Here is a 21,430-nt window from a genome sequence, read left to right as displayed (position 1 = left end):
ATCCTCTTTGGAGGTGTTTTTCCATGTTAAATTTGTGTGTTCAAAATTTTAATTTATTTCGCTATTTTTTTATTTGTTGCTTAATCGGGTCGATCCCGACAAGTGGTATCAAAGCTAGTTCAATTTTCATAAATCGGCCCATTTAGAGATAACAGTAACAAGGTTTAAAATTGAAAAGTTCGATGGTGAGGCAAATCTCAATCTGTAGCATGTTCAGATGATGACAGTTCTAGTTCAAACCAACTTGAAAAAGGTTGTTACTGGGAAAAAGCTTAAGAATCTAAATCAGATAGAATGGGAAGAGATTGATGAAGAGGCCTTGTTTGCAATCCAATTGTGCCTTGGAAATACGGTATTGCAAGAGGTATTGATGGAGAAGACCTTATCCGCCTTGTGAAAAGGTTATAAACTCTTTATGCGACTAAGTCTCTAGCTAGCCATTTAGTGTTGAAACAGCGTCCATTTACGTTTCGCATGAACGAAGGTGAGCTTCTTAGAGATCACATTAGTCAATTCATTACTCTTTTAAATGATTTAAAGAACGTTGAGGTTCATATTGACGATGAAGATTAGACTATGCTATTATTGTGCTCTTTATCCCATTCATACAAGTCTTTCTGGGAGACCTTGATTTATGGCAGAGACAAACTCTCGTTCAAAGATGTGAATGGTTATTTGTTAAGTAGAGACAAACTCGACAATAAGTTTGGTTTGGATAGCAAGGTAGATAGGCAAGCTTCCGTTTTGGTAGCATCAAAGAAATGAGACAAAATGTGTCGCTGTTGTAAAAAGTTAGGTCACGCCAAGGTAAATTGTTATAAACTGCGAAATAAAAGAACTACTGAGAGTAACGAGGAAAATGTAGCTAGTGCTAATTTGGTTGATGAAAGTGGTGATGATTTCTAGTTAGTGTCAACGAGTGATAACTCCAAGCTCACATCCGAGTGGATCCTAGATTCGGGGTGTTCTTTCCACATGTGTCCTACTAGAGAATGGTTCTCCACATACAGTTCGGTTGACGGTGGAGTTGTGCGCATGAGAAACGATTTATCTAGTAAGGTAATCGATATTGGTACTGTTAAAATTAGAATACACGATGGGACGATTAGGACACTCTTAGATGTTAGGTATGTACTTGATTTACGAAAGAATCTCATCTCCTTGAGTATTTTAGACTTGAAAGGATGCAGAATCAACATCGAGTCGTTCGCTCGCCATTAAATTATCTCATGGAGATCTTATTTTATTAAAAGGTAAAAGAACCGACAGTCTTTATATTCTGGAAGGTTCTACAGTGGCCAGTGAAATCAGACGTCCCTCGTTCGTTACAGAGTCAAAGTCAACTCATTTGGAGCGGAGGCAACTTGGTCATAGGAGGGAAAAATGTATGATCGTTTCCTTGAATAGAGGCTCTCTTTAGGATGCAGGTTTTGAAAAGTTAGGGTACTGTGTTCATAAAAATCAAACTCGAGTTAGTTTTAATTTGGCAGTGTACAAGTCGAAGGCTAGAAGTCTTTCAATTTCTAAGTACAGATTCGACTCAATTAGTTCCCTACATAGTTCAAGATAGGCTCGTGGCGGGTTTTGGCAAAGATGGCATTGTGGAAATATGAGTCAAGGTGGAGATTTGTTAAATATGACTCCTATTTCAGTCAAATTTGAGAAATAATCTTTTAGTTAAACTCCGTTTATTTGTTTCAATCAAACTCTGATTAGTTTAGATTATTTTATTATTATTTAACCTATGACAACCTAAGAAAATACACCTATTAGAGATTAGAACTCAAAACACATTTAAAGAATTTTGTGTTTACGTTTTGAGGGTTCTTTGTTTTCGGGTTTTTGAGGTTTAGTTTTTATCGTCATCTTTTGTACTCTTCGTTCTTTTGCCATTATAGTAAAATTATCTTTGCCTGTGGTTTTTTATCCTTTTCGGAGGTGTTTTTACACGTTAAATTTGTGTGTTCAATTTCTCAATCTATTCTTCTATTTTTTTTACCTGTTACTTAATCGAATTGATCCTAACAATAGTTATTACCAAGTTGGTACTATTTTTTTTCTAAGAATGTTTTCATCATAGCAAGTTGATACTTTTTGTTTTTGAAACTACAAATAATAGGATAAATTAGGGTAAAAGTATTGTCTTTTTTATTAAAAAATATAAATTAATCATTGTACATTAAATTAAAGAGTAAATTGATATTTTATGTTAAAAATTTCATTCAATTTTATTATTAAAACTGACATAATTGACCAAACAAATACATATAATATGTTATGTGTACTTTATGCTGATGAACACAAACTGGCTTTTAATAGTAAAAATAGATGAAAAACTTAACAAAAAGATCAATTTGCTCTTTAATTTAATGTACAAGGACTAATTTATCTATTTTTTAAATAAAAAGAATGAAATAGAAATCGACTCCTAATATAAAAACTTCTATGATACTTTTATTGAAAAAATAAATTCGATAATCATATTGTTATGTGAGTCCAAGGCATGGAGAAGGGACCCTTTCAAAATGGTAAATTTAACCCTTAATCTTTTTAAATTTATAAAATTATAAATTATAAATTAATAAAATGTTAAAACTGCACTTTAATTCATCCAAAAATTTATTACTCATTTCTATCCCTTTTTAAGTAACCTTTTGGTTTCACCCCTTTATGAGATACTTAATTATCACATACACACACATCACACATAAGTGATTCTTATAACTACTTGAATTCATGACGATGGTTCGAAAGTCAACCCAAAATCAATAGACCAAATGTTAGAGTTCAAGGTTATATGTATATGAAATAGATATATAATTTCATCCACTATTAATTGAGTTTTTAGATTTTACCATGTTACCAAAATGAATAGATGCTTTGTACCCATTAAGAATATATATATATATACACACACATATACATGACAGTCCCATAATTTATTTATGAACTTAAAAATTTCAGCATTCAAGGACCATTTATAAAAGCAAATAGATTTGGGAAAGTGGAAATTTTTTTCTTTAATACGAAATAGAATGTTGCCTTTATGGAGTTTTCGTTACTCTAACTATGTCAAAATTTAAAGTTTAATTTTGTTATACAATAATAGTTACCGACTCGAGAACTAGATAAGCTTTGGGTCGTCTGCCTGTGACTCGATCAGACCTCACCAAATGAGTGCACAAGAGATGTACAACGAGAGGACAGTTAGGAGAGCTCGCGGTGTTAGTTTGCAGGAGTCGAATGGAGTTCGTGGTTCCAGCTTGCACACACCCAAAGAGTTCGCATGGAGGGGACCAACAAGTGATCTAAAACGATACACGTGTAAGACATGTCTGAGGTCTACTTAGAGTGTCAGTTCTAGAATTAGTGAGGTTAAATCATGAACAGTGGAGTCAAATCATGAACAATAATAATATGTATAAATACCCGAATGTTTTCTTTAATGAGGCATGCAGAAAATTACTCAACAAATTTGATAATTACTCAACAAATTTGATATTTTTACTTTTATAATATTATTATTTAATCAAGAATTTTAACATAAGGTGTTTGAGAAAATTTTATAAAAAAATATTCTAAAAAATTATATGAATCTTAAATTTAATAAAAATTAACAATTAATCTGATTTTTTATTTTTTTTGAAGGCCTGGTATTATGAAAGCTCTTATACTAAACGTGAGATTGCATTTTACTCTTTTACTAAAAACTGAACATATAGTGAATAAATAGTGACATGTGGTATGAAACTATAACTAATAGGAGAAACTAGGGTAAAAGTATTGTGAAGGTCTTTATGATAGGAGTCAGATTGTATCTTATTTTATTTATTAAAACAAAAGATAAATTAGTCTCTGTTCGTTAGATTAAAGAGCAAACTAATCTTTTATATTAAAATTTTTATCCATTTTTACTATTAAAAACTGGCATGATTGATCAAACAATTACATGTCATATGCCGTGTGTACCTTATGCTGACAGACACAAATTAACTTTTAATAGTAAAAATGGATGAAAACCTTAACAGAAAGGTCAGTTTGCTCTTTGATTTAATGTACAAGAACTAATTTATCTATTTTTTAAATAAAGAAAGCAAATACAATCTGATTTATGATATAAAAACCTCTATAATACTTTTACTAAAAAATTAGATTTGATAATCATATGGTTATGTGAGTCCAAGGCATGGACAAACGACCCTTTCAAAAGGGTGAATTTACCCCTTAATCTTTTTAAATTTATAAAATTATAAATTAATACAAAATTTATTATTCATCTCTATCCTTTTAAGTAACATTTTTTGTTTCACCCCTTTATGAGATCCTTAACATCGTATACGCACACACCACAAAGAAGCGATTCTTATGACTAGTTGAACTCAGGACGAGGATTCGGAGGTGAACACCAAGACCAATGGACCAAATGCTAGAGTTCAAAGCATAGATATGTATATGAAATAATTATATAATTTCATCCATCATTGATTGAATTTTTAGATTTTACCATATTACCAAAATGATTAGAAGATTTATACCCATTACAGTTCATATGATTAAGAAATATATACGTGACAGTCCCATAATTTATTTATTAACTTAAAAAATTTCAGCATTCATATGGCAATATGAGTTGATTTATGAAATCAAGGACTAATTATAAAAGCAAATAGATTTGGGAAAGTGGAAATTTTTTTCTTTAATACTAAATAGAATGTTAACTTTTCAGTTATATTATTGGGAATTATCCATATTTATGGAAAATCAAAGATATGGGTATCAAATAATGGAAAGTCAAAGATATGGGTATCGAGATATTGGCATAATAAAATCTGAGATATTTGCAATATATGGTCCCTAAATTGTAAAGTGACTTTGCAAGTTGATCCCTGAACCTCAACTATAAATAGGCATAACCATCTCTCATTCTGTATCTCAAACTTGCCATTCTCTACTTAAGGCATTGTTTTCTCTCTCTCTCTTTGTAAATTCTCACTTGTATTTTGGAGTGAAATATATTTGGTAGTGCCCGAGGACGTAGACAAAATTTGCTGAACCTCGTTAAATTCTTGTGTTCTTTATTGTATTATTCTGCATGAATTGTGTGTGTGATTGTAGTGATTTATTGTGCTATTAAATTACGATTGAGGGATATTCTGGCTAGGAAAGACTTGGTACTTAAGCGATCCTTGTGATCCACCTCTCTTTCCTGGGAATTGAACTTAGTGTGATTTTTTAGTACAATAATTTTACTCTTTTACACGCTTCCGCACAACAATTGGTATCAGAGCTAGATTCGTACTTGGGGAATACGATCGTTCACGGCACTGTTCACGTACTGTAGTTGGGATTGAGGAGAAAAAAATGGAAAAGTCATCGTCAAAGACTACTGTGACCAATGCGAAATTTGAAATAGAGAAATTTGATGGTACCAATAATTTTGGTATGTGGCAATGTGAGATCCTGGATGTCTTATGTCAGCAAGAGCTGGATATAGCCCTTGAAGAAAAACCTGACAAGATGGATGACAAGGAGTGGGCCAAGATCAATAGACAGGCATGTGGAACAATTCGCCTATGTTTGGCCAAAGAGCAGAAGTACTCTGTCATGAGGGAGACATCAGCGAAGAAGTTGTGGGATACACTGGAAGAAAAGTTTCTAACAAAAAGTCTTGAAAATAGGCTTTATATGAAAAAGAAACTTTATCGATTCACGTATGCACCCGGTATGTCGATGAATGACCATGTGAACTCATTCAATAAAATTTTAGCAGACTTGCTAAATTTGGATGAGAAATTTGAAGATAAAGACAAGGCATTACTGTTGTTGAATTCTCTTCCTGATGAATATGATCATCTTACCACCACATTGCTTCATGGGAAGGATACAATCACATTTGATGCAGTCTGTAGTGCGTTGTATAGATCTGAGACTCGAAAGAAAGATAAAAAAGATCACAGAGATACAACTACAGAAGTCTTAACAGTAAGAAGTCGTTCGCGCAGCAACAAATCTGGTAGAAGGAGTAAGTCCAAAGGGAGGCCTGCCAAAGATGAATGTGTTTTTTGTCGTGAGAAAGGGCATTAGAAAAAGAATTGTCCTAAGTTACAAAAGGGTAAAGCTATTTCTGATGCATGTGTAGCGGAGCATGATGAGGAGTCAGACTTTAGCTTGGTTGGCATGGCAATGGCATGTCAAACGGATGAGTGGATTTTGGATTCAGGATGTACTTACTATATGTGTCCTAATAAGGACTGGTTTTCTAGTCTTAAAGAGCTAGAAGGTGGAATTGTTCTTATGGGAAATGATAGTGCTTGTAAGACAATGGGAGTGGGTACAGTCCAATTGAAGAATCACGACGGCTCAATCCAAGTCTTGACAGATGTTCGCTACGTACCTAGCCTGAAGAAAAATCTCATCTCATTAGGTGCCCTAGAATCTAAAGGGCTCACAATCACTTTGAGAGATGGATTACTAAAAGTAGTAGCTGGGCAACTGACGGTGATGAAAGGCACAAGAAGAAATAACTTGTATTTTTTAAATGGAAGTACAGTTATTGGATCAACATCAACAGTTTCTACAAAAGATGTAGATTCAGAGGCTACCAGATTATGGCATATGCGATTGGGACATGCTGGTGAAAAAGCTTTGCAGACATTGGTGAAGCAAGGCTTATTGAAAGGTGAAAATTCTTGCAAAATGGAATTCTGTGAACATTGTGTTCTGGGCAAGCAGAAGAGGGTAAAATTTGGTCCAGCAATTCACAATACGAAAGGAATTCTGGACTACGTTCACAGTGATGTGTGGGGACCTACCAAAGTAGCTTCTTTGGGAGGTATGCACTATTTTGTTACTTTTGTTGATGATTATTCAAGAAAAGTATGGGTGTATCTAATGAAAAGAAAAAGTGAAGTTTTGGATGCATTTCTGAAATGGAAGAAGATGGTGGAGACTCAGACTGGTCGAAAGGTCAAACGACTTCGATCAGATAATGGTACTGAGTACAAAAACGATCCATTTCTACAAGTATGCCAAGATGAGGGCATTGTGCGACACTTCACTGTTCGGGATACACCACAGCAAAATGGGGTGGCAGAACGAATGAATCGAACTATACTGGAGAAAGTTCGATGTATGTTGTCCAATGCTGGATTGGGCAAAGAATTTTGGGCTGAGGCAGTTACATATGCGTGCCATCTAATTAACCGTTTGCCATCAGCTGCAATAAATGGAAAAACTCCTATGGAGATGTGGACTGGTAAATCTGCTACTGATTATGATTCTTTACATGTATTTGGTTCCACTGCATATTATCATGTAAAAGAATCTAAGTTAGACCCAAGAGCAAAGAAAGCATTATTCTTGGGTATAACTGATGGAGTAAAAGGATATCGTCTCTGGTGTCCTGATACAAGGAAGATTGTTTTCAGTAGAGATGTGACTTTTGATGAATCAACCATGTTGAAGTACAAGGATTCACAAAAGGATGACAAAACCAGTAGTACTTTGCAGCAGGTGGAGCTTGAAAAGGTTAACGATGATCCAGCTAATATTGAAGGGACAAATGATGAAGAGGTTCCTACCCAAGAATCTCTACAGCAACAAGATTCAATTGCATATAGAAGGCCAAGAAGAGAGATTCGTAAGCCTGCTCGCTTTGATGATATAGTGGCCTATGCACTTCCAATTACAGATGATGATGTTCCTTCTACTTACACAGAAGTAATAAGTAACCCTGATGGTGTAAAGTGGAAGCAAGCAATGAATGAAGAAATGCAGTCTCTTCATAAAAATAAGACCTGGGAGTTGGTGACACTACCCAAGGGAAAGAAGGCAATTGGATGCAAATGGGTATATGCAAAGAAGGAAGGATTTCCTGATAAAAATGAAATTCGATACAAGGCTAGATTAGTAGCAAAGGGTTACGCTCAGAAAGAAGGAATAGACTACAATGAAGTGTTTTCTCCAGTTGTGAAGCATTCGTCTATTCGGATTTTGCTAGCATTGGTTGCGCAATATGATCTTGAACTAGTTCAGCTTGATGTGAAGACCGCGTTTTTACACGGTGATTTGGAAGAGGAAATCTATATGACTCAGCCAGATGGATTCAAGGTTGATGGAAAAGAAAATTGGGTTTGCAAACTGACAAAGTCGCTTTATGGATTGAAGCAATCTCCGAGGCAGTGGTACAAGCGATTTGATCAGTTCATGAAAGGGAAAAGGTACACAAGAAGTAAATTTGATCATTGCGTGTATTTTCAGAAGCTACAAGAAGGAACTTTCATATACTTGCTCTTATATGTTGATGATATGCTAATAGCATCTAAGAGCAAAGTTGAGATTGAAAGATTGAAGACTCAACTCACTCTCGAGTTTGAGATGAAAGATCTAGGAGAAGCTAAAAAGATTCTCGGCATGGAAATATGGAGAGATAGAGCTCATGATAGAGTTAGCTTGTCTCAGAAGCAGTATTTGAAAAAGGTACTACAGCAGTTTGGCATGAACGAGCAGACAAAACCTGTAAGTACCCCGTTGGCTTCTCATTTCAAGCTTTCTGCACAACTATCTCCTTCGACGAATACGGAACGAGAATACATGTTGCAAGTTCCATATTCTAATGCAGTAGGTAGCTTGATGTATGCAATGGTGTGTACAAGACCCGACATTTCACAAGCAGTTAGTATAGTGAGTAGGTATATGCATAATCCTGGAAAAGGACATTGGCAAGCTGTGAAATGGATTCTACGGTATATTCATAAGACCATGGATATTGGATTACTGTTCAAGCAGGATACTACACTTGGTAAAGGTGTTGTTGGGTACGTTGATTCTGATTATGCCGGTGATTTAGACAAACGAAGATCAACCACTGGTTATGTGTTTACTCTTGCTGGAGGACCAATAAGTTGGAAGTCTACACTGCAGTCTACAGTTGCGTTGTCAACCACAGAAGCTGAATACATGGCTGTAACAGAGGCTGTAAAGGAAGCTATTTGGTTACAAGGTATGGTTAAAACCTTGGGATTGGTCCAGGAGCATATTAATGTGTATTGTGATAGTCAAAGTGCTATTCATTTAGCAAAGAATCAAGTCTATCATGCACGTACAAAGCATATCGATGTACGTTTCCACTTTGTGCGGGAAATTATTGATGAGGGGAAAATTCACCTTCAGAAGATTAAGACTGCAGATAATCCCGCAGATATGATGACCAAGGTGGTAACAACAATCAAGTTCGAACATTGTTTGAACTTGATCAATATTCTGCATGTTTAACAGTTGAAGAATGCACTATCAAGTGTTGTTGACAAAGGCAGAGAGAATTGTGTGAAGATAAGATTACTCGAATCAAATCTTCAAGGTGGAGATTATTGGGAATTATCCATATTTATGGAAAATCAAAGATATGGGTATCAAATAATGGAAAGTCAAAGATATGGGTATCAAATATTGGAAAGTCAAAGATATGGGTATCGAGATATTGGCATAATAAAATCTGAGATATTTGCAATATATGGTCCCTAAATTGTAAAATGACTTTGCAAGTTGATCCCTGAACCTCAACTATAAATAGGCATAACCATCTCTCATTCTGTATCTCAAACTTGCCATTCTCTACTTAAGGCATTGTTTTCTCTCTCTCTCTTTGTAAATTCTCACTTGTATTTTGGAGTGAAATATATTTGGTAGTGCCCGAGGACGTAGGCAAAATTTGCTGAACCTCGTTAAATTCTTGTGTTCTTTATTGTATTATTCTGCATGAATTGTGTGTGTGATTGTAGTGATTTATTGTGCTATTAAATTACGATTGAGGGATATTCTGGCTAGGAAAGACCTGGTACTTAAGCGATCCTTGTGATCCACCTCTCTTTCCTGGGAATTGAACTTAGTGTGATTTTTTAGTACAATAATTTTACTCTTTTACACGCTTCCGCACAACATATATTATGGAGTTCTGGTTCCTCAACTATGTCAAATTTAAAGTTCACTTTTATAATATTATTATTATTTAATCAAGAATTTTAACAATGAGAAAATTTTATAAAAAAATATTCTAAAAAATCATATGAATCTTAAATTCAATAAAAAGTACACGTGATTTAAATGCTTACAACTGCTTCTGAAAATATTCAAATGAAAATAATTAACAATTTCGATTGATTAATAATATTAAAAATGGACTGAATTATAATAAATTAAAGGATAGAGATTTATATTTAAATTTTAGTTTAACCAAAAGTTTTTAATAAAGATTTGGTTAGTGGGAGATGAGGAATTGGTACGGATGAAGGAGGTTTTTTCGTAAATATTCAACTTGTTATATCTAAATGTGTTGATGCTTTCATATATAGAAATAGAATGACTGGTGAGATTTCTTCATCATGGATGATGAGAGTGAGATTAGATGATTTTCAAAGGGTAAAAGTGGACTTGGTTCTGTTTGACTATTGAGATTTGACTTTTATGAGGTATTGACTTAGGGGAATTAGTAGGTTTTTTTATAAAAAATAAAGAAATTCTAACATTTTAAAATTTAATAAAAATTAAAAATTTTATCACCAAGCGTATGCGTGTGGGAATTACAAATTCAGAACACGAACATGCGTTTAAAATAACATACGATAACTAATGAAATAAATAGTTTAGCTTGAGTAAAGGTAATAAAGTGTGTATAATAAAATTAATATTAGGATGTAACTTTAGTGGTTAATTAAAAGTTTTATTAATACATGGTAAAAGATTTGACATCAAATCTTTGGTTAATACCAATTTCAACATCGTTTCCTAAAAAATCTACCCCTTCCCCTTATAAAATAAACAGTGCAACATTGTAGATTGTCAGCAGAAAATCTACTTTTACAACCACTTGTTGAAGTTCTATGTTTCAAGTCAGTCTCTTGCAAGGTAAAATCAAGTCTAACTTTCTTTGAGTTGGAGTGTTTGACTTTACTTTTATTTCTTCTCTTTTACTCAAAACTATATCAATGATGAAATCAACTTGTTATTGTTATTAGTTTTTTGTTGTTTATATATTGTAGAATAGGTCAGCTTGAGTTTATGTTCCCATGCTCTTGTTTACATTCCATATTCAAGCAAACAAGGAAAGTCAACCATGGCAGACAGGAAATTAGAGGCTGAATTGGTATAATCCAATAAAAAAAAGAACACTTGAATTTGAGTGTTACAAAAATAACCCATTTTGTCAAACTTAGAATTGATTTTACAGGGTAATTCTTGAGTTTATGCATGTTCAAAGTTTGTTTCTAAGAGATGATGGCGGGTGTTCTAACTCTAATCTTCATCATTTCTTGCCTGAATCTTCTGCTTAGCCATCGTTGTTCTTCACATCCCTTGTGTACAAACTTCAGTAGGTGTCTTTTGATTCATTTTATGAAAAGAAAATGTTCTATTTGGTTGCTTATAAAGACCCTTTCTTCATTGAAATAGCTGTAATACTACATTTCAATTTGGTGATCTTTTTTTGTTGAAACAGGAGCACCCTTTACTTCTAAGACCCCTCTTTCCTTTTGTCAGTACAATGGAAGTGTTTGTTGTAATGCCACTGAGGATCTGAAATTGAGGAATCAGTTCAAGTCAATGAATGTCTCTGTTTCTGCTTGTGCTTCGGTCCTTAAATCGATACTCTGCTCGGTAAGGGTGCCACTTAAAGTCTTTGTAATAGATGATAATATGAACTGGTCTAAATGTTATATGATTGCAGAGATGTGACCAATTTTCGGCGGAGCTATATCGAATCGATTCTGCACAAAGAACAGTTCCTGTTCTTTGCAACTCATCTATTTCAACAAGCTCAAGCCAGTCACAACAAGCCAAAGTTGATTACTGTGCAGAAGTTTGGGATAAATGCCATAACGTATCAATCATAAATTCTCCTTTTGCACTGCAAGCTAAAGGTGGTATACAAATTAATTTGACTTCGAAGCTGACTGAGTTATGGCAATCTAAGGGTGCTTTCTGTGATGAATTTGGTGGAGCTTCTGATGATGGAGCAACATGTTTTAATGGAGGTCCAGTTCTGAAAATATTAGTCCTCCTAGTGGTATTTGTCTTGAGAAAATAGGGAATGGATCCTACCTTAACATGGTGGCTCATCCCGACGGTTCGAACCGTGTCTTTTTGTCTAACCAAGCCGGAAAATTATGGTTGGCAATGCTTCCTGAGCAAGGATCAGGAGAAACATTAGGCATTGATGAGTCGAATCCGTTTCTAGATTTGACTGATGAAGTACATGCTGATGCTGCGCTTGGATTGTTGGGAATTGCGTTTCATCCGAACTTTCAACAAAACGGCCGATTCTTCGCTTCGTTTAACTGTGATAAGGTTCAATGGCCAGGATGTTCAGGAAGATGTTCATGTAACAGTGATATAGGATGTGATCCTTCAGAGTTAAGTTCAGACAATGGGGCTCGACCATGCCAATATCACAGTGTTATAACAGAATTCACAACCAACAGTACCACATTGAATCTTTCCTTGGTAAAAAAACTCTGCTTGTAACAGTCATTTATCATGATATAGAGTCAAGTTTCGTTCTCATTCAATCTGGTTTTCGATTTAAGGTTAGTCAAATTAGACCGGTAGAAGTCAGAAGAATACTTACCATGGGACTACCATTCACTTCCCAACATGGTGGTCAGATTCTCTTCGGACCTAAAGATGGATATTTGTATTTTATGATGGGAGATGGTGGAGGCAGTGGTGACCCTTATAACTTTTCACAAAACAAGAGATCTTTGCTTGGAAAGATTATGAGGCTTGACATAGATACCATACCCAGTTAAGTATTGCCATGAAATTTCCCCTTACCAGAACCAGAATTTTCAGACAAGGTATTATTTGATGTTGTACCAATATTTTTCAACTCTGCAGGTGCAAAAGATATCAGTGAATTTGATCTATGGGGAAATTATTCAATTCCTAAAGACAATCCATTTTATGAAGACCATGAATTGCTTCCAGAAATTTGGGCCATGGGATTTAGAAATCCTTGGAGATGTAGTTTTGATTCTGAGAGGCCTTCTTACTTCCTATGTGCAGATGTTGGTCAGGTTAAGTTTTCCAATGGAGCTTAATTAATGTTGCATACATGTTCGGATATGAGTACTTCAAGAAAAATGAAGTGCCGGAAAAACATACACGATTTATATAACCATGTTAGTGATGCATAGATCATTGATCTTATGCAGGACCAATATGAAGAAGTGGATATAGTGACAAAGGGAGGAAACTATGGTTGGAGAGTTTATGAAGGACCTTTGTTATACAATTTATCAAACTATTCTGAGGCTAATAATTCTTCAAACCCCATAAATGCAATTTTCCCAGTTATGGGATACAACCATTCTTCTTTAAACAAAGCTGAAGGATCGGCATCGATCAGTGGTGGTTATTTCTACCGATCTATGACTGATCCATGCTTGTATGGAAGGTGAGTCAGTTGACAAGAAAGACCTTACACATTGTCCACAATAACATGCCAATTACCATGGTCTAATAACTTATAAACCATGGTTGCAGATATCTGTATGCAGATTTGTATGCTGATGTTATTTGGGCAGGTTTTGAAAACCCCAAAGGCAGTGGAAACTTCACAACAGATCAACTTGCTGTTAAATGTGCCCAAGACTCCCCTATCCAATGCAATGCTGAACCTGAGTTAACATCTCCAGCATTAGGGTTTATATTCTCCTTTGGGCAGGATAATAAGAAAGACATCTTCATATTGACCAGTAATGGCGTTTATAGAATTGTTCGTTCAAGTAGATGCAACTATACTTGTTCCAGGGAAAATGTTACGGATTTTACTGCTCCTCCTGGATCTGATGTTGATCCTCCATCATCTTCTCCTTCATCAGGAAGCAAATTTAGCAGTCCTCTAACATTACAGATTCTGGTTTTTACTTGTGTTTCATTAATTGGATTGTTGAGTTTTCTCTTGTAATCTATACTTGGAGTTGTTGATTGGAGATAAAGAGAACGTTTCTTTTCTTGCTGATTTCAAGTTTTTTTTTTCGTTGAGTTTTCTAAAATATGAGTTTTTTTTTCCTTTTTCTAAATTTTTCTAAATTTGTAATAAATGGTTAACTCAAAGATTTATTTTATTTTATTTAAAATATGTTATTTTTATTTAATATTTATTTATTTCATATATTTTTTATATTAAAAATTTGAAATCAACATACTTTAAATAGCTACATTACAATGTTACAAATTTAATTTTTATAATATATAAGTTACATAATATATAATAAAATATAAAAATTAAAGAAAAACATGTTATAAAATTGAAAAAAAGTCAGGTTATGCTCGGACTTCAACTCGGACCTTATATGTTGAAGTCCAAGCCCAACCTATATTTTAAATAAACAATTTTTTTTTATTCAAACCCATTTTTAAACTTAATTTTTTTTCTAAATATTTTCAAATACAAAAGAAACCTTTGAACTTAAAAATGAACAACCTGATCATAAGTCGCTCTTAATTTCAATATTCTTTTGGGTAAACCATTAAAATAGTCACTTTTGTTTAACTCATATTACATTTTAGTCACTTACGTTATCGTGTTGTAACATTTTAGCCACTGAGTTGTTAATTTTTGTTAACGTGGCATGTTGAATCATCATTTTAAATAAAAGTTTTACGTTAAATTATACAATTGGTCCCTATATTTTTTAAGCAATTTTTTTCTTTTATGTTCTTTTAACTTTTGTTTTCTTTATTTTCCATTAGCTTCTGCTTCTCCTTCTGTTTTCCTCCTTTCTCCATTTCTCTTAATATAACTTTTCTATATTTTCCATTTGTTAAAACATCCGTGCATATAAGTTAAGCTATTTTAGTTTGACATTTTTTGTTTCTTGCTTTTAGGAATCATAGGAAGGAAGGGAGTTCAAGGGGCTCAACCGGGTTTGGTTCTTGATTGGATGCAGAGGGTAAGAATTGCGGTTGATGCGGTAAGAGGCTTGGAATATTTGCATGAGAAGGTTCAACCTTCGATTATCTACAGAGATATCAGATCTAGCAATGTCCTTCTTTTTGAAGACTTCAAAGCAAAGATTACAGATTTTGAGAACCTTTGGCTATCATGCACCTTTGGGAACCTTTGGCTATCATGCACCTGAGTATGCTATCTTAAGCTGCTCCATTTCATTGTTCATTTTTTTTTCGAACCAACCAATCATTGCCAGTTGCTGACATAAATAATTGAAGGGAGGAAAACAAAAGGAGAGACAGAAGAGAATGGAAAAAAAAGAAAAAAAGTCAAAAGAACATAAAAAAAAATTGCTCAAAATGGAAAAAATATAGAGACCAATTGTATAATTTAACCTAAAATTTTCGTTTAAAATTATGATTTAACATGTTACGTCAGCTTACTGTTATACCGCTAACAACAATTAATGGCTCAGTGACTAAAATGTTACAACACGATAATGTAAGTGACTAAAACATAACATTTCAAACATAAATGACTAAAATGTAATCCGAGGCAAACAAAAGTGACTATTCTGATAGCTTACCCTATTCTTTTCTAGGGAATAATACTAAACTTTTACTTTATTTGTTCAGAAAATTAAACTTTTACTTCTTAATGTTGGATGTTGTAATGGTTTTTGGACTTGAATTTTGAAAAAAAAATTGATATTTTCCGTCGATCTTTATATGTATAAGTGTGATTGGTCACTTAGAATTTTTTTAACTTTAATAAAGTTTTAGAATCAATAAAAATTCATTAAAACATATTTTGGTTAATGAAAACAAAATTCGACTTTGGAAATAAGATTAGACGTGAAAAATGTATTAGCATCCTCACCACACTTGTTATTAAAACACTGCCAAGGAACCCTATGTTTAATTGAGTTAGAAAAAAGAGTTTAATTTTAACATTTAAAAAAATTTCTCCAAATCATAATTTTATGAAAAATTATTATCCAAAATCAATACTATCCATTTGACAAATTGAAGCCATAAGAGGATTTGCGTGTATGTGATGAAAACTTTCAATCCATTCCAAAAAGGATATTCCTTCATAAACAATAAAGATTCCATAACTTATTATCACTTAAGAACATTGCTTGCTTTTATCATTTTCTAATAACAATTGGGAAAGATGTGAGAAAGTTATGGATTTTTGACTAATTTTGTGTGCCATAAACATAAAAAATTTTATAAAGTAATTTTTTAAAAATATACTTTTAATTCATACCTTGAGAGCTTAGATTACGAATTATTATAGGTATTGTAAAAATTTAATTCCAAATACATTAACACTTGGGATGGAAACTTGATTTATGTTATGATGCACACTTGATTATCTTTCTACTTGCTCACTTTGGTGTTTGATTTCAAGTGATAGTCCTCCTTTGGTATATGAACATGCGAGTGTTATGGGCTGTGAATCAAAACTCATAATCATTGTGTACAGAACACCCCATAGAGGTCAACTAATTAAATGAGACTCATTTGACCCGCTTAAACTAACTCGACTCATGAAATCCATGGAGAAGCCCATCTACTTGAAGCCTTGGTGGCCCAGTAAAACACTTTAGTCAAGCTAGAATTACTAGGTAAATAGGGAAAATCCTAAAGGGGTAAGATTGTATAGAGTTTAAATCCCTTAGGACTCTCAATTGCAAACAGGCTCTAATATTGACCGTCGGTGTAACTCAATCTGTATCGTTGATTTTGGGGGAGCTCAACTATAAATAGAGGCCTCCCCCTTCATTTGTATCATCCCATTATATTAAGTTATTCTTGAGTTAAGAATATATTGAGAGCATTTACTCAAATACTTGTGTCCATTACTTCTTGTGGCTTTACAACTCTCTTGTTGCTTTTTTTTCGTTTTGAGTTGCTTTTGCTATATTTTTTGGCTAATTTTTTGAGAGCTAGGTTGACTTAGATAAATTTGAAGCGAAAAAATCACCAAAAGCTGCACGAATTTTGAAACTAAATTTCTAGCTTCATGACAATTGGTATCAGAGCTAGAGTTCAAAAGTACTGGTTGAGATGTTGAAAGGAGTAGAAGAGCAAGAGTCAATAGAGACTCGTGGGAGGAAGCAAGTCCATCAAGGGATATGCTATCAATTTTAGATGGTAGAGTGGCCAAACTTGAAGGCTCCACATGTGATGTAAAGGATAACCTCTAGGAAGTTGATGGGCGTGCCACAAAGCTGGAATTAAGGCAAGATTAGCTTAAGGACCAAGTGGCAGAGGCCCTCAATGACAATATGGATGTGATTCAAGTATCATTAAGGGTGAGCTTGTAACCTTCTAACCTGACCTAAATGTTATGGCTAGATTGAGAAGGCTACATTAGCCACAGAAATGACTAAACTAACTTACGTTACTTTTGGAGACCTTAAATAAACTCATTTTAGAGGAAACCGTAGTTGTACTCCGGGGCGAAGCCAGAACAATCTTTTAGGGGGGCCGAATGAAATTTTAATTTTTTATAGTCTATATCTTTATAATTTTTAAAGGATTAAATCAAATTTTTATAATTTTAGGGGGGCCAAAGTACAATTTTACCTTTACTAATTTAAAATTTTTAAAAAAAATTAAGAGCTTAAATAACAATTTTACATTTTAGGGGGCTGGGGTCCATGCTAGCCCCCTTTTAGATTTGCCATTGGTTGTATTTTGAGTTAGCTTAAAAGCATTCATTTATTAGCTCGTGTATACTTAGGATTCATTTTATTTTTGATAGTGTTGTTTTAGAAAAACCGTTTGCTTATCGTTTTTTTAAAAAACTTGACGTTAAACTAATGCAGCGACAAAATCATTTTTCAAGTCATTTTAGAAACTTAGTTGCCTTATAGATTTATTTTTCAAAAATGGTTCCTTTGCAATGTAGCGAAAACTAGGGAACAATATCAAATTTTAAGTAAGCCCGGTATCATGCGTTATCCGATTATTATGCTTGAGTAATCCATGCATGCAAAAATCCCATAAGAAAAGTTACCAAGCCACAAACTAAAAGTCACCAAAACCAAAACCAAAACCAATAGAGACTGATTAATACTTATTAAAAATAGTTTGAGGTCCAAGGAGATTCTTCGAATACCGAGTCTGGTCCTAATTTCGAGGTTTACTTGAAAAGTTAAATTCTATTAGAGGGTGAGCTTAAAAAAAGCTTAGTGTGAGTCAAATAATTATTTAAACAAACATAAATATCGAATACAGTAAAACAAATTAGCTTTAACAGAAGGAAGGCCTCTATTAGGCCCAAGTGGGCCCACACGATCGTGTGGCCCATTTAGCCCAAATTCAAACACGACTATGTGAACTACATAGCCTAGTCCAGTATTTGCCACTTAACGTAGATTCTATCCGTGTGGTGCCCACGAGCCCATTGGGCCCACATGACCCATTTTAGCCCAACGAGGCCCATAACGACCCAAGAGCATGAGAACGCTCGTGCTGGCCTCAACAGTCAATCGTGCATAATTGTGGGCTTAGTTTACCACACGAGCTTTCACACGCCCATATGGCCTCAATCGTCATATTTTTGGCTTTTCGGCTTTTTCCGATTTGCAGTAGAGACAGTGTGATTACACACACTTTTGGCTTTATGATAGTAACGATTTACGGTGTACAGTTACACACCTGATTACGTAGAGTACTAGAAATCCACGCACACCAAAACCTTGACTAGACCAGTCTACTGTGATTTGCTTACTTGATCTTGAGCTTGGTGTAGCCACCCTTTCGCATCCTGGCAAAAAATCCCGAACAACCGACACCTTACGCCGCTTAAACTTGGGAGTGGAGGCTGCGCGCTCAAACTCAGCCGGTACCTTTGCCATCACTTTATTACTAGCACCCTCTTCACCCATCGAAAGTTAAGCAATTATTCCCCTTAGATCGCTGGTTGAAAACGATCACCTATTGCTTGCCGAATATCTGTGTTACAAGTGCACTCATCTTAACCACGATTGTTTAAACCCAAAGGTTGATCATACTCACAAAACCTCTAGGTAAAGGAAAGTAATATTCAACCACAATAAAATATACAACCAACACACTCTAAATTGAGCACAATAATAGCAATAGGGTTACCTTCAGACGAATGACAATAGGAACATTTTGAAATGCTTCAGTATTTCTTGAGTACTCCTTCACTCCTTTTGGAATTCTAGGACCTGAGGAACACAATCGACAACAAGAAAATCAAGAGGAGAAAGAAGTATTTGGCTTAATACCAAAAGAAAGAGTGATGATAGAATCGGTTAGATAAAAAAATAGGTGTATTCGGCCGAGCACAATAGAGAGAGGAGATGATAAAATGAAAGTACTTGAAAGGCCTAAGATGTGTTCGGCTAGGATTGTGAAGGAATGGGAAGCAGAGAAGTAAGTGAAGAAAGGTGGGGAGAAGATTCAGCTTAGAAGAGAGTCCAAAAGGAAAAGAATTAGAGAGGAAGGGGAGAAGCACTATTTGGTTTTGAGAAACAAAGAAGTAGAAAGAATGGAAGAAGAAAGATGATTTGACAAATATTGAAAAGTGAATTCGACAATACTAACCAATTTTCCCCAAATGGTCAATTCGACAAAACTTCAACAGCCAAAACGGAGAATAGAAAACTATTTCAGTACTTAAGTATTTAGAGCAACCGATCAAAAGAAAAATGACCAAAAATTGACCCAAAATGAGAGGAGAAAGTCTCCTAGTCGAATTTCCCATACACCAACATACCAATTGGAACATCCTTCTACAACTCAAACTCCTCATTTCTCTCCACAATCCACTCCTAAAAATCCTCCCTGATATCCTCCATATATCACTCCAACCTTTTATCTATCAGAATTTTACTGCAACATAACCACTAGTTGAACCAAGCTGCAAAATAAATACCCCATTGCACCTCATAGTTACACAACACGCCACCTTGCCACTACACCACAAGCTCTTTTTGTGTCACATTTAATCTTCAACTAATTAAAAGGTCTAAATGCCAAAGTCAAGGTTCCTTTAAAAGAGCCAGGACTTGAACTAAGGCTCCCTTGCAACCTCAATGACACCACAACCACTAGACCACAAGCTTCCTTGTGTTATTTTTTTAAACACAATAATTTAAAAGGCCTATATCCAAGCATCTAGGGTTTTGTCCATTTAAAACCAAAATTTTTGCTAAAGCCCAAGTATGAACCTAGGACTTTTCCAACTCCTCTTAGGACCCTTAACCACTAAAGCAAACATACTTTTGTGTCATTTCCTAGCTCACATAAACTTTTATGCTCAGCTTCCTAACCGTTTCCTTGCTCAAGGCCCAATACTTCTAGGCCCAAATTTCGGGGCGTTACAGGAAATTACAATATCTATCGATTTTTATAGAGAGAATTACTTTGAAAGTAATCAATTCGTTTCTTATTCTGTGTTTGGTTCGTGTTGTTCAAGCCTACACTCGACATAATTAATTGTATGAGGATAGCAAAAAAGGTCATTCGGTTGAAAGCTGAGAATGAATCAAATCCGTCTAACATAAAGCACAGGTGTAATACCCCAAAAATTTTACAGTGAAATATTATCTTTGATATAATAAATAAGGAAATAAAGTGACAAAAAGGGGAAATTTTGGAGTTATGTCAACATTGGAAAGTATATTATGACATATTAGTTCAAGGAAGGATTAAATCGCAAAAGTGAGAAAAGTTTTGTTGCCCAAGAGTAAATACTCAAAATTTGAGGGGTTAAAGTGTAAATATGAAAAAGTTGAAGGACCAATGGTGTAAATATTTTAAGAGTGGAATGATCTAGAAACTAAGTAAAATGATGGATTAGGACCAAATTGAAAAAGGTGAAGAATTTTGAGGGACTAAATTGCAATTTTACCAAATTAAGTGATGACTCAGGGATGGAATTTTAAAAGATTATAAAGGGCAAAATGGTCAATTAGAGAGAGAGAATTCTAAAAGGTAATGATGATGTTGGTGATATTTTTAATTAAATAATTAGATAAATGTTATTTAATTAATATTTTATTAAGATTTTTAGTATTATTTTATTATTAAATGATTAATATAAAAGGGAGGAAAGATGAATAGAATTCATCATCTTTCCCATGCACCAACGTGAGAAGAAGAAGAAAGAAAGAAAGTTTTCTTTTCTTTACAATTTGGTCCTTTTTACCAAAAATCCCCCATTTTCACTTAGAATTCAAAGAAATTTCCATAACCACCAAGGGAGAAAATTCATAAGGAGACTATGGGGAGCTAGAATATCAAGTTAGATTCTAGAAATAGAGGCTGGAGGAGAGAGAAAATCAAGCTAAAGATTGAAATCAATAGAGCAAGGTAAGAACATCAAGTTTTCAATATATTTTTGAGTTTGATATTATTGAACAAGTATGAAATTGATGTTATTGCAGGATTTTATTATATAAGGTTCTATGTTATTGATATGTTAGTGAAGAAAAAT

The 21,430-nt window shown here is 34.2% G+C and overlaps 1 pseudogene; it reads left to right on the top strand.

Annotated features, from left to right (window-relative positions):
- The first annotated feature begins 220 nt into the window (after positions 1-220).
- Positions 221-14,006, top strand: LOC107893032 (HIPL1 protein-like; annotated as a pseudogene).
- Positions 14,007-21,430: the final 7,424 nt, after the last annotated feature.

This window comes from Gossypium hirsutum, chromosome D09 (assembly GCF_007990345.1).
Source record: "Gossypium hirsutum isolate 1008001.06 chromosome D09, Gossypium_hirsutum_v2.1, whole genome shotgun sequence".
Lineage (NCBI taxonomy): Eukaryota > Viridiplantae > Streptophyta > Magnoliopsida > Malvales > Malvaceae > Gossypium > Gossypium hirsutum.
This window is presented reverse-complemented; position numbering and strand designations above follow the sequence as displayed.